At 44.7% G+C, this 12,782-nt stretch overlaps 1 pseudogene; it reads left to right on the top strand.

Moving 5' to 3' along the window:
- Positions 1-5,680: 5,680 nt before the first annotated feature.
- Positions 5,681-8,614, top strand: LOC127530017 (uncharacterized; annotated as a pseudogene).
- The last annotated feature ends 4,168 nt before the right edge of the window (positions 8,615-12,782 follow it).

Genomic DNA, 12,782 nt, shown 5'->3' with positions numbered 1-12,782 from the left:
TAATTAACGTCTTTTGCTTTAATTTTAATTTACTTGACTCAGGCCCGGGCGGCACGGTGGCGCAGTGGGTAGCGCTGCTGCCTCGCAGTTGGGAGACCTGGGGACCAAGGTTCGTCTCCCGGATCCTCCCTGCGTGGAGTTTGCATGTTCTCCCCGTGTCTGCGTGGGTTTCCTCCGGGCGCTCCGGTTTCCTCCCACAGTCCAAAGACATGCAGGTTAGGTGGATTGGCGATTCTAAATTGGCCCTAGTGTGTGCTTGGTGTGTGGGTGTGTTTGTGTGTGTCCTGCGGTGGGTTGGCACCCTGCCCAGGATTGGTTCCCTGCCTTGTGCCCTGTGTTGGCTGGGATTGGCTCCAGCAGACCCCCGTGACCCTGTGTTCGGATTCAGCGGGTTGGAAAGTGGATGGATGGATGGACTCAGGCCCCTTGTTTGTTTCTTTTTCCTTAATTAGCAGCCTAACAATAATGACACACAAAACAAACCGCCACATGACCAGCTCACCTGTGCCCATCACACAATATCCAAAAATAAAGAAAGGTGATGGTCACAGTAAGGTTGATCTCTCAAGGCACCAAAACATCTTGACGGTGTTCCTAGAAAATAAACATAAAATCAACAGTTTGGGAACTGTCTACTATGGCAGAATGAGAGCAGCAACAAGTTTTGGAATTAAATAACGGGTTTAATTAACAGCAAGAATTGGCTTCTCATTAACATTGAGTTGGTTGGAGTGAAATTGGTTGGTGTGAAATTGGTTGGAGTTTGAAATCCCAATTTAGCTGGTCATCTGTTTGGCTGTCATTTAATGAAGAAAGGAATACATTCAGGGGATTTAATCCTTAAAAACAAGGCTATTAAAATGAATGGAAAATAAGTTAATTAGCAGTGAAAACTGGTCATTGATTAGGAAAATGGTTAGAATGAAAACCTGCAGCCACTGCAGCCCTCCAGGCCTGGAGTTCGACACCCCTAGTCTAGAGGCAAAGAGAGAATGAATGTTAGCAATGCTGACACCTTCTGACCCCATTGTACCTACCTGGCATCCTCAAAATGCTCCCATGTCACGAATCCCTGACAGTATAAATGCACACACATATAAATATTTATATGTTTATAAATATATATATATATATATATATATATATATATATATATATATATACACACACTGTAGATAGATATATATTGTGAGAGACGGCTGGCAGCTCAATCTGGCCAAAACATCCCCAAACTGGAAGAGTGGAGGACAGCTGCCTTTCCAGGACACTGCCTTCCCCAGGACGCTAGGTGGCAGCTCCCCTGGACGGTAAATGTACCCCAGATTCCTGCAGAGCATCAGGGACATGGAGTCCATTTTCTCAGCCCTGTTGGGTGCCGTGGGTGCTGCCAGTGGGAGCTAATAAAGGACCTGGGGACTCCTGCTTTTCTTACAACCCGGAAGTACTTTGGAGTCATGAGGACGGAAGCCCACAGTACTTCCAGGATGCTTGAGGAGGATGATTTGACCCGGAAGAAGAGGAGAAACACTTCCGGGTCATGGAATATATAAAGGACTGTTGGAGACCCAGCAAAGGGAGCCGGAGTTGGGAGGTTGGGTGACGAAGCTGCTGGGAGTGGAGGATTATTATTGTATTATTATTGATTATTGGACTTGTGCACTTTATTTGAAGAAAATAATTAAAAATTCTTCTTGGTGCTTTTACACGTGTGTCCTGGACGTCTGTCTGTGGGGTTTCACGGGGCAACAGTGCCCCTAGCGTCCACAATATATATGTGCTGTATGTACAGTATGTATATATACTATATATGATAGAGGGTGGCAGCCCTTCCATCTCAAGATAACTCAAAGAAAAACAAAAATGGTGTCTTCAATAGTAAAATAAAGATGAAGAATAGGGGGAATGCAAAATAAAACACAAAAAAAGAAAAGACAAATAAAACCATGTAGCCACTTTTGGCCAGCATTTATTAATTGTTGAGCAACTGTCTATTCAGTGGAGTAGCTCATCAGCACCCAAGTAGTCCCTTTTTACACCTCCTGTCTCTCTCTTTTGAACCAAGCCTTTCTTCCTGTCATCAGTGGAGGCTTTGGTCTAACTTACCTGCTGAATCTGACATCTGGCCAGGTCTCAGAATCACTTTCAGAGTCAGGAATGGTTTTACTTTTTCTATAAGGCAACACGCTAGAATGTTCTCTAGCAGCCCTGGGGTCCCTTCTCCCATGAAGGTGAGGCAGCTTTTCAGGTATCCACAACACTTTGCTGCCACCTTCAAGATGGGCTTACCATTAAATGAACTGCTTGACCTGAATTTTCCCAGCTAGTGGCCATGTCCTGCCATGAGTAAGACTAGGAGGTCTTGCAACTACTTGTCACAATGCATGGTCCTACTCTCTTGTTTTCTGTCTCTCCTAGAGAATCAGGAAACCCTGTTATCTGCAGGGTTGCCTGTCCTATAGAATTCTGGGGGAACAGCATAGGCCTTACACTTCTCTCACATGTGCTAGTGTCAGTGGCTGTTTACAACCATCACATCTACAGGATGTATCACTGCCTATCTGACCCTGCACTCCAACAGAGATGTATGCAGGAACCCTATAACTTTATCATTTCTTGTGGCAACCTTATGGTGGCTCTGCCCCGTTGGCCTCTTGCAAACCAGGTCCCTCCTCTCATATATCTACTTGTGTATACTGTATATTATACTAAGGGAGAGCTCTGCTGTTATCTGTCCACATCTGGAATAATGCCAAACAACAGAGATTTGTCAAAATGCTTTGTTTATTAAACTCTAAAAACACAAGGGAGGGATAAAGTAAGGCAGAAATCAGGGTTGTGTTTGTTTTTCTTTCTGACGTCAATAAACATTTTCTAAGACTTCTTTGTATTCAAGGATTAATGAATTTTCTGTGCAACATCTGGAAACCTCCCTTATTTCCTCTCTTTAGATGTCAGAATCGTCGCTTTTAGAAAGCAGGCCAATTCGTTCTGCATCATCAGGAAATTTATTTCATGTATGGTTTGGCTTGTGTGTTGCTTCTCATAGTAAAGGGATAATGTGATGGGCAAGAGATCACATCCTGGTGGCACTCCTGTGTTTACTGAAAAAGTGGAAGTCTCTCCAACACTCAATCTAATGTACTGTTGTCTATTTAACCAGACGTTATTCATCCTGTGCACAATATTTTTCTGTAACTCTTGTCTCTGAGCTTTTTCTCAAGGATGTTGAGATCTAAGAGTAAGCTCAAACTCCATTTGCCAATTTTTCGGTTCAGCATTGTGATGCTGTGCGATTTTAGGGGTTCGATACTATGCTCTATGCTGTATACATATATATATAGTGTAAATGACCAGCCCAGCTACAGACAGAAACACAGACCAACAATGTCCCAAAACACACGTTTATTATTATCTTCTGCACCTGCACACACAATACAGTGCACAAACTCCAATAAACTCTGCTCAGTCCTTTCTTTGTCTTTTCTTCTTTTCCTTCTGCTGCCCCCACTCCTTCAGTCGCAAGCTCCGTCCTCTGCCTCCCAACTCCGGCTCCCCGAGTGGAGTGAGGCAGCCTCCTTTATAGTGCTCCAGGTCCTCCTTGATCAAGTTCCGGTAGCACTTCCGGGTGTGGCGGAAGCGCTGCAGACAATGGCTCCGGAACTGTCCATGCGTCCGCTGTTGGTGGCAACGGGCCTCCGCAGGGTTGAGCTTCTAAGCTCCAGTCCCGTGGCCCCGGTGTAAACCAGGGGGGCTGCCCTCTCGTGTCCCGGGGGAGGTATTTTGGTGAAATGTCCACTCCCCTGGTCCACCTTTGAATAGGTTGTCCCGACTGGGCAAGATCCCTGGCCGTCTATCACAATATATATATATATATATACAGTATATATTTTTATTTATATATATATATATCAAGACACTATATAAAAATGGTCGGGATTGTCCTTCCGTCCCGTGAGTGCAAAGCGTAGCGGTATTCCGCTTATCACAGACATACTACTTGCGGCTTGCGGTACGAAGCGACGGGATGTGAGCAGAGTTCTGGTGCTCCCATCGTTCACTTGCTTTTGTGCGCGTTCTTGGAGATTAGGTAGGCTATTTTTAGATTTGTATACAAAGAAATTTTGTCCTGCCTTACTTCTTCTAACTTGGTCACTTTATTAGTAGTCATTCATTGACTTTTGCGACACGACATTGTTTTTGCGCTGATTCTCCATGGCTTCTCATTCCCTACACTTGCATGCCTGATGTACACATGGAGCGCACACAAATTGAGGATTGTCTCGAACAACAATCTGCTCTTACGGTTGAAAGAAAGCGTGCTGCAGAACGTCAACGCAAGCAAAACTAGCGTAAAAGTTTAACACAAGAATGTCGCAAAGAAACTCGCCGTGCTGATCGTAAAAGGAAACAAAATTGGCGCCAAAACCTAACTCAAGAAGCTCGAGAGGAAACACGGCGTGCTGAACGTGAAAGCAAACAAAAGTACAGGCGAAACCTAAGTCAAGAAGCTCGCGAGAAAACCCGCGAAAGAAATCAAAAATGTTCACAGGATCAACGCAACAAAATTAATGTTGTGAAAAGAGTTCGTAACAGGCCTGGACAAAAAATTGCTTTGGAGGACATGTCCGAAGACGACATTCTTCAACATAGTTGTGGTATTTTTAATCAAAAATGTGTACATTGTGGCGCAAAATTCTTCTCATTAGAAAAAAATACTAGGAACGAATATACTATGTGTTGTAAGAACGGAAATGTTAAACTTCAGCCTCAGAGGGAATGTTGCTTATTGCAAAACCTGCTGACAGACATGCATTTATACTTGAATAATTTTATGGCCAATATTCGATCTTATAATAGTTCAATTGCATTTGCATCTGTTGGAGCGAAATTGGCTACCCCTACTGGACGCGGTCCATATTGTTTTAGAATTCATGGATCCATTTACCATTGTGCGGGAACATTACATCCTGAAGGTGATGAAAACCGAGTATATGCACAATTGTATGTACTAGATCCAAGTGCGGCAGCAGAGGCAAGGGTTACTAATAAAGAAAATCAAAATTGTCTTCCTGATTTGATGCGAGTACTGAGCGAGTTTATGGCTAATAATAATGATTTAGCGAAACAATACAAACTTCTTTATCAAGTTGAACAAGAAGCTTTACTTGAAGCTCAAAATCGAAGAGAGGAACCTCCTGATATAAAAATGACAATCAGATACGATAAGAAATCTGATATAAAAAGGTTCAATCCACAAAGAGTTAACGAAGTGGCTATGATTTTCCAAAGTACAGATGGGGAACCATCTCACAATTGGGACATTTTGGTGCATTTAAAATCAAATCACGACAATCAGATTGTGCCAAAAACTCAAAGAATCAGTATATGTCACAGATTTTTAGAAGCAATGACCAACCAACCAACCAACCATTTTCTAACCCGCTGAATCCGAACACAGGGTCACGGGGGTCTGCTGGAGCCAATCCCAGCCAACACAGGGCACAAGGCAGGGAACCAATCCTGGGCAGGGTGCCAACCCACCGCAGGACACACACAAACACACCCACACACCAAGCACACACTAGGGCCAATTTAGAATCGCCAATCCACCTAACCTGCATGTCTTTGGGATGTGGGAGGAAACCGGAGTGCCCGGAGGAAACCCACGCAGACAGAAGCAATGACATATCTGGTATTTTTTCCTTATGGTCAGGAAGGATGGCATCTTGATTTGAAAACTACTAATAATAAAACACTCACAAAAATGATTTACTTCGCTTACCAATTGCAAGTACGCGACAAATTTAATCAGTTGCATCATGGAGGTAAACTAACGCAACAGTATTTCGTGGACTCATATGTTAAGATGGAAGCCAATAGACATGAGTTCAATAGAAAACACCAAGAACAATTAAGGGTGTCCTCATATCAAAATTTGAGGCATGAACTTAATTCAGACGACTTACAAGGCGATTTGTCTATCGGGCAAATGATCATATTACCATCAACGTTCCAAGGAAGCCCAAGAAATATGCAGCAAAGTTATCAGGATGCTATGGCTATTGTACGAAAGTATGGCAAACCAGATCTATTTATTACCATGACTTGCAATCTGAAATGGCCAGAAATTACACAAAATCTTAATAGAACCTCAGTCGAATTTAGACCAGACTTGGTTGCACGTGTTTTCAATATAAAACTTAAAGAACTCCTAAGCTATTTATACAAAAAACATGTTTTGGGAAAAGTTATTGCAAACGTTCATATAATCGAATTTCAGTAAAGGGGACTGCCACATGCTCATACTTTGTTAATATTAGATAGAGCATTGAAAACAAGAAACTCCTGAGCTTATTAATAAAGCAGTATGTGCAGAATTACCTGACTTAATTGAGAAACCCAGGTTATATGAAATCGTAACTAAAAACATGATTCATGGTCCCTGTGGAGCAGAATTTCCCAATGCTTCCTGCATGGATAATATCAAAGGGTGCACAAAAAGTTTTCCAAAAGAGTTTCAACTACAAACGGACCCAGAAAAAAAAGGGTATCCACTTTATAGGCGGCATGAAGGAGTATGCGCTGTTATAAACGGCAGGACAGTTAACAATCAATGGGTCGTTCCATATAATCCTTACTTCCTGCTCAAGTATAACTGTCACATAAATGTTGAAGTGTGTGCATCTATTCAAAGAGTAAAATATCTCTTCAAATAAGTTTACAAAGGACATGATTGCGCAAATGTAGACCTAACTGAGCGAATTGCCCGTGATGAGATCAAAACGTATCTGGATTCAAGATATGTCAGTTCTCCTGAAGCAGCATGGAGAATTTTTGGATTCCACATGCATGAACGCAGTCATGCTATTGTGCGTCTCCAAGTGCATTTACCAGAACAACAATCTGTCATTATTAGACGAGGCAATGCTGCAGAGGCACTCGAAAGGGCTAAAACCAAGGACACAACCTTAACTGCATGGTTTAAACTAAACCAAACAGATCCAAATGCAAATCGATATTTATATTATGAAATACCTGAAAATTATGTGCTTAAAACGAAAAATGGTCAGGATACGTGGGAGCCACGTCAGAAAGGACACGATTCTGTTATAGGCCGAATGTACTCCGTCAATATAAAAGACACGGAAAGGTATTTCCTACGCCTGCTCCTTGTACATGTATCAGGAGCTAAAAGTTTCAAAGACCTTAAAACTTCAGGAGACCAAGTGTATGCAACTTTTCAAGAAGCTGCAAAAATCAGGGGCTTGACAGAAAATGCTGAAATCTGGAACGAAACTCTTATTGTGAGATATTTGCATATATATTAGTTTTCTGTTCTCCTGCAAATGCTACTGATTTATGGGTATTACATAAGGCAGCTCTAACTGAAGATTACACAAGACAACAAGGTGAGCAAAATGACCACCAAGATTGCCAAAATTGCAGGCCCTGTCATTTTGCACTCTGAGATATTGCGAAGATTCTCGGTTCCTCAGGGAAAAAATTAACAGATTATGGTTTGCCAATTCCTCCTGCTAATCTTCCGGAATCTGATAATCTACAATATGATCCTGAGGTAGAAAGACAAAAGGCCGAAGCGATGGCCGCCATGTTAAATTCAGAGCAAAGAGCTGCTTTTAATGGCATCATGAAGGCCATAGATGAAGGAGCAAATCCAAGATTATTTTTCATTGATGGCCCAGGTGGGAGTGGGAAAACATACTTATACACAACTTTAATAAGTACCTTACGAGGAAGATCTGAAACTGCACATGCCTGTGCTTCTACTGGCATTGCTGCTAATTTACTTCCAAGTGGACGAACATATCATTCAATGTTTCGCTTAGGAATAAATATTTTGGAGACAACAGTTTCCGCAATTACGCCTCGCTCAAAAGAGGCAAAATCCCTTGGAGAATCTAAATTAGTTGTGTGGGATGAATCCACTATGGCATCTTCACACGCATTAAATTCAGTGGATAGATTGATGCGGGATATAAATTCCAGTGCGCCCTTTCCTTCTGGGGGTAAAGTGTTTCTCCTTGGAGGAGACTTCAGGCAAACATTGCTGATTGTACCTCATGGCAGCAGAACAGCCATTGTTGAAGCCTCTATAAAGTATAGCAAAAGCTGGAAGAACTTCCATACTTTCAAATTGATCAAGAACAACCGATCGGTTGATAGAGAATTCAGTGATTGGTTATTAAAACTTGGAGAAGGAACGCTAACTAATGATGTTGGCCTGGATGAAGAACTAATAGAAATACCACCAAGCATGCTGTGCAAAGGTGACATAGTAAAGGAGATCCTTGGCGATAAACTTCATGTAGTGGATATCCCCAACTTTGTGAATAAGTTTATACTAACTCCAATCAACAAAGATTGTAATGAACTAAATGAGAAGGTACTGAATTTATTAGATGGTGAATTTGTTACATACTTAAGCCATGACTCAATATTAGATGGCACGGATGAAGATCCTTCCAATTATCCAATAGAGTTTTTAAACAGTTTGAATCCTTCTGGAATTTCACCACACGAATTGAAATTGAAGAAAGGTACCATTGTAATTCTTATTCGAAATCTGAGGAGCGGTCTGTGTAATGGAACATGACTAATTATTCGAGATTTACTGCCTAATATTTTAAAGGCAGAAGTGTTGACTGGCACTGCTAAAGGGGAAGTAGTATTTCTTCCTAAAATTATACAGGATACTACTGACGGATTGCCTGTTGTTCTTCGAAGAAGACAGTTTCCAGTAAAGGTGGCATTTGCAATGACAATAAATAAATCGCAAGGACAAACTGCTGATAAAGTTGGAATATATCTTCCACGACCAGTATTCGGCCATGGTCAGCTCTATGTAGCATTTTCAAGAGCAAAGCACTCTGAGAACGTAGTTGTCCATGTAGTGGACACTCCACAACAGGGAAAACTGATAAAAGGCACTAATAGAGTTTTCACACCAAATATAGTATTCAAGGAAGTTTTCGAAATTATATAGAACAAAAGTTTAAATTTCATCGCAAAAATAACACAAACTACGAGTATTAAAGTAATGCGGCTCAGATTCAATGTAACTAAATTAATGAGTTGTGGTACATGAATTTTATTTTTCACTGTATAAAATATCAAATTGATCTACATATTGAATTGCCTTAATAAGTGGTCGACTTAAAAGGCGGGTCAGCCTAGTATATATATATATATATATAGATGAGAGGGTCTAACTTCCCATGGGCTCACCACCTATGGGAGGGGACCAGGAGGTCGGGTGCAGTGTGAGTTGGGTGGTGGCCGAAGGAGGGGACCTTGGCGGTCCAATCCTCGGCTACAGAAGCTGGCTCTTGGGATGTGGAATGTCACCTCTCTGAAGGGGAAGGGGCCTGAGCTAGTGCACAAGGTCGAGAGGTTCCGGGCTAGATATAGTCGGACTCACCTCGATGCACAGCTTGGACTCTGGAACCAATCTCCTTGAGAGGGGCTGGACTCTCTACCACTCTGGAGTTGCCCCCGATGAGAGGCGCCGAGCGGGTGTAGGTATACTTATTGCCCCCCGACTAGGAGCCTGTTCACTGGGGTTTACCCCGGTGGACGAGAGGGTAGCCTCCCTCCGACTTCGGGTCGGGGGACGGGTCCTAACTGTTGTTTGTGTGTATGCACCGAACAGCAGTTCGGAGTACCCACCCTTTTTGGAGTCCCTGGAGGCGGTGCTAGAGGGCATACCTTCTGGGGACTCCCTCGTACTGCTGGGAGACTTCAATGCTCACGTGGGCAATGACAGTGAGACCTGGAAGGGCATGATTGGGAGGAATGGCCCCCCTGATCTGAACCCGATTGGTGTTTTGTTATTGGACTTCTGTGCTCGTCACTGATTGTCAATAACGAACACCATGTTCAAGCATAGGGGTGTTCATATGTGCACTTGGCACCTGGACACCATAGGCCTCAGTTCGATGATTGACTTTGTGGTCGTGTCATCGGACTTGCGGCCACATGTCTTGGACACTCGGGTGAAGAGAGGGGCGGAGCTGTCAACTGATCACCACCTGGTGGTGAGTTGGCTTCGATGGTGGTGGAGGATGCTGGTCAGGCCTGGTAGGCCCAAACGTGTTGTGAGGGTCTGCTGGGAACGTCTGGCAGAGTCCCGGCAGAACTTCGACCACCTCCCGAGGGAGGTGGGGGACATTGAGTCCGAATGGGCCATGTTCCGTGCCTCTATTTTTGAGGCAGCTGACCGGAGCTGTGGCCGTAAGGTGGTTGGTGCCTGTCGTGGCGGCAATCCCGAACCCGTTGGTGGACACCAGCGGTGAGGGATGCCGTCAAGCTGAAGAAGGAGTCCTACCAGACCCTTTTGTCCTGTTGGACTCTGGAGGCAGCTAATAGGTACCGGCAGGCCAAGCGGAATGCGGCTTTGGTGGTTGCTGAGGCAAAAACTCGGGTGTGGGAGGAGTTTGGGGAGGCCATGGAGAACGACTTTCGGACGGCTTCGAGGAGATTCTGGTCCACCGTCCGGTGTCTCAGGAGGGGGAAGCGGTGCAGTGTCAACACTGTATATGGTGGGGATGGTGCACTGCTGACCTCGACTCGGGACGTTGTGGGTCAGTGGGGGGAGTACTTTGAAGACCTCCTCAATCCCACTAACATGCTTTCCAATGAGGAAGCAGAGCCTGGGGACTTGGAGGTGGGCTCCCCCATCTCTGGGACTCAGGTCACCGAGGTGGTCAAAAAACTCCTTGGTGGCTGGGCCCCGGGGGTGGATGAGATACGCCCGGAGTTCCTTAAGGCTTTGGATGTTGTAGGGCTGTCTTGGTTGACACGTCTCTGCAACATCGCATGGACATCAGGGACAGTGCCTCTGGATTGGCAGACCGGGGTGGTGGTCCCCCTCTTTAAGAAGGGGGACCGGAGGGTGTATTCCAACAACAGAGGGATCACACTCCTCAGCCTCACTGGAAAAGTCTATTCGGGGGTCCTGGAGAGGAGAGTCCGTTGGATAGTTGAGCCTCGGATTCAGGAGGAACAGTGTGGTTTTCGTCCTGGTCGTGGAACAGTGGACCAGCTCTACACCCTTAGCAGGGTCCTGGAGGGTGCATGGGAGTTTGCCCAACCAGTCTACATGTGTTTTGTGGACTTGGAAAAGGTATTCGACCGTGTCCCTCGAGGAATCCTGTGGGGGGTACTCCGAGAGTATGGGTTACCAGACCCCCTGATAAGAGCTGTTCGGTCCCTGTACGATTGGTGCCAGAGCTTGGTCCGCATTGCCGGCAGTAAGCCGAACCCATTTCCAGTGAGAGTTGGACTCTGCCAGGGCTGCCCTTTGTCACCGATTCTGTTCATAACTTTTATGGACAGAATTTCTAGGCGCAGCCAGGGCGTTGAGGGGGTCCGGTTTGGTGAACTCAGGATTGGGTCACTGCTTTTTGCAGATGATGTTGTCCTGTTTGTTTCATCAGGCCGTGATTTTCAGCTCTCTCTGGATCAGTTCGCAGCTGAGTGTGAAGTGGTTGGGATGGGAATCAGCACCTCCAAATCTGAGACCATGGTCCTCAGCCGGAAAAAGGTGGAGTGCCCTCTCAGGGTTGGTGGCGAGATCCTGCCCCAAGTGGAGGAGTTCAAGTATCTCTGGATCTTGTTCACGAGTGAGGGAAGAATGGAGCGTGAGATTGACAGGCGGATCAGTGCGGCATTCACAGTAATGCGGGCTCTGCATCGGTCTGTCATGGTGAAAAAGGAGCTGAGCCACAAGGCGAAACTCTCAATTCACCAGTCGATCTATGTTCCTACCCTCACCTATGGTCATGAGCTATGGGTAGTGACCGAAAGAACGAGATCGCAAATACAAGCAGCTGAAATGAGCTTCCTCCGTAGGGTGTCTGGGCTTTCTCTTAAAGATAGGGTGGGAAGCTCAGTCATCCGGGAGGGGCTCAGAGTAGAGTCACTGCTCCTACGCATTGAGAGGAGTCAGATGAGGTGGCTCGGGCATCTGATCAGGATGCCTCCTGGACGCCTCCCTGGTGAGGTGTTCTGGGCACGTCTAACCGGGAGAAGGCCCAGGGGAAGACCCAGGACATGCTGGAGGGACTATGTCTCTCGGCTGGCCTGGGAACGCCTTGGGATTCCCCCGGAAGAGCTAGAAGAAGTGGCTGGGGAGAGGGAAGTCTGGGCATCTCTGCTCAAGCTACTGCCCCCGCGACCCGACGGATAAGCGGAAGAGAATGGATGGATGGAGGGTCTAAATGATAATCTGGATATATGTAGTTACATTCCCTAACTATTCACATAACTAACTTGCAAGATAATTTCTGCTATTTGCTGATATGGAACTGTCAGTAACTACTACCACACTAAGATAGGTGGCTAATGTTGCAATGGATTTTAATTTAAGAGACAGCATTTTTAAAGTGGCAAAATACTTATAATGGACATTTGAGTAATGAAGTGTGTAGCTTTGAGTGTAGTGTGTTTTGTAGGGACGATTTAGTCCAGTGGCACAGTAGTGATTGAAGGGTTCTCCTCTGTCTATAAAAAAATGCTATATTATTAAAAATACTATATTATTATTATTACTATTATTATTCAATACAGCTTTAATAAAACACACAGCAAACTAAAGATCTAATGTTTTAGGAACAAAGCCACTCTGTCTTAGCATTAGGTAAGGAATACAGTTCTACCCATCTAGTGAAGTAATCCACCATCGCTATGAGGAAGGCATTCTTGTTCTTGCTTTGTGGCAGTGGTCCCATGAGATAAACTCTCAAAATCTCTCCTGGTACTGT

This window comes from Erpetoichthys calabaricus, chromosome 13, assembly GCF_900747795.2.
Source record: "Erpetoichthys calabaricus chromosome 13, fErpCal1.3, whole genome shotgun sequence".
Lineage (NCBI taxonomy): Eukaryota > Metazoa > Chordata > Cladistia > Polypteriformes > Polypteridae > Erpetoichthys > Erpetoichthys calabaricus.
Note: the sequence above shows the minus strand (reverse complement) of the source record. Positions and strands in the feature narration are given on the sequence as shown.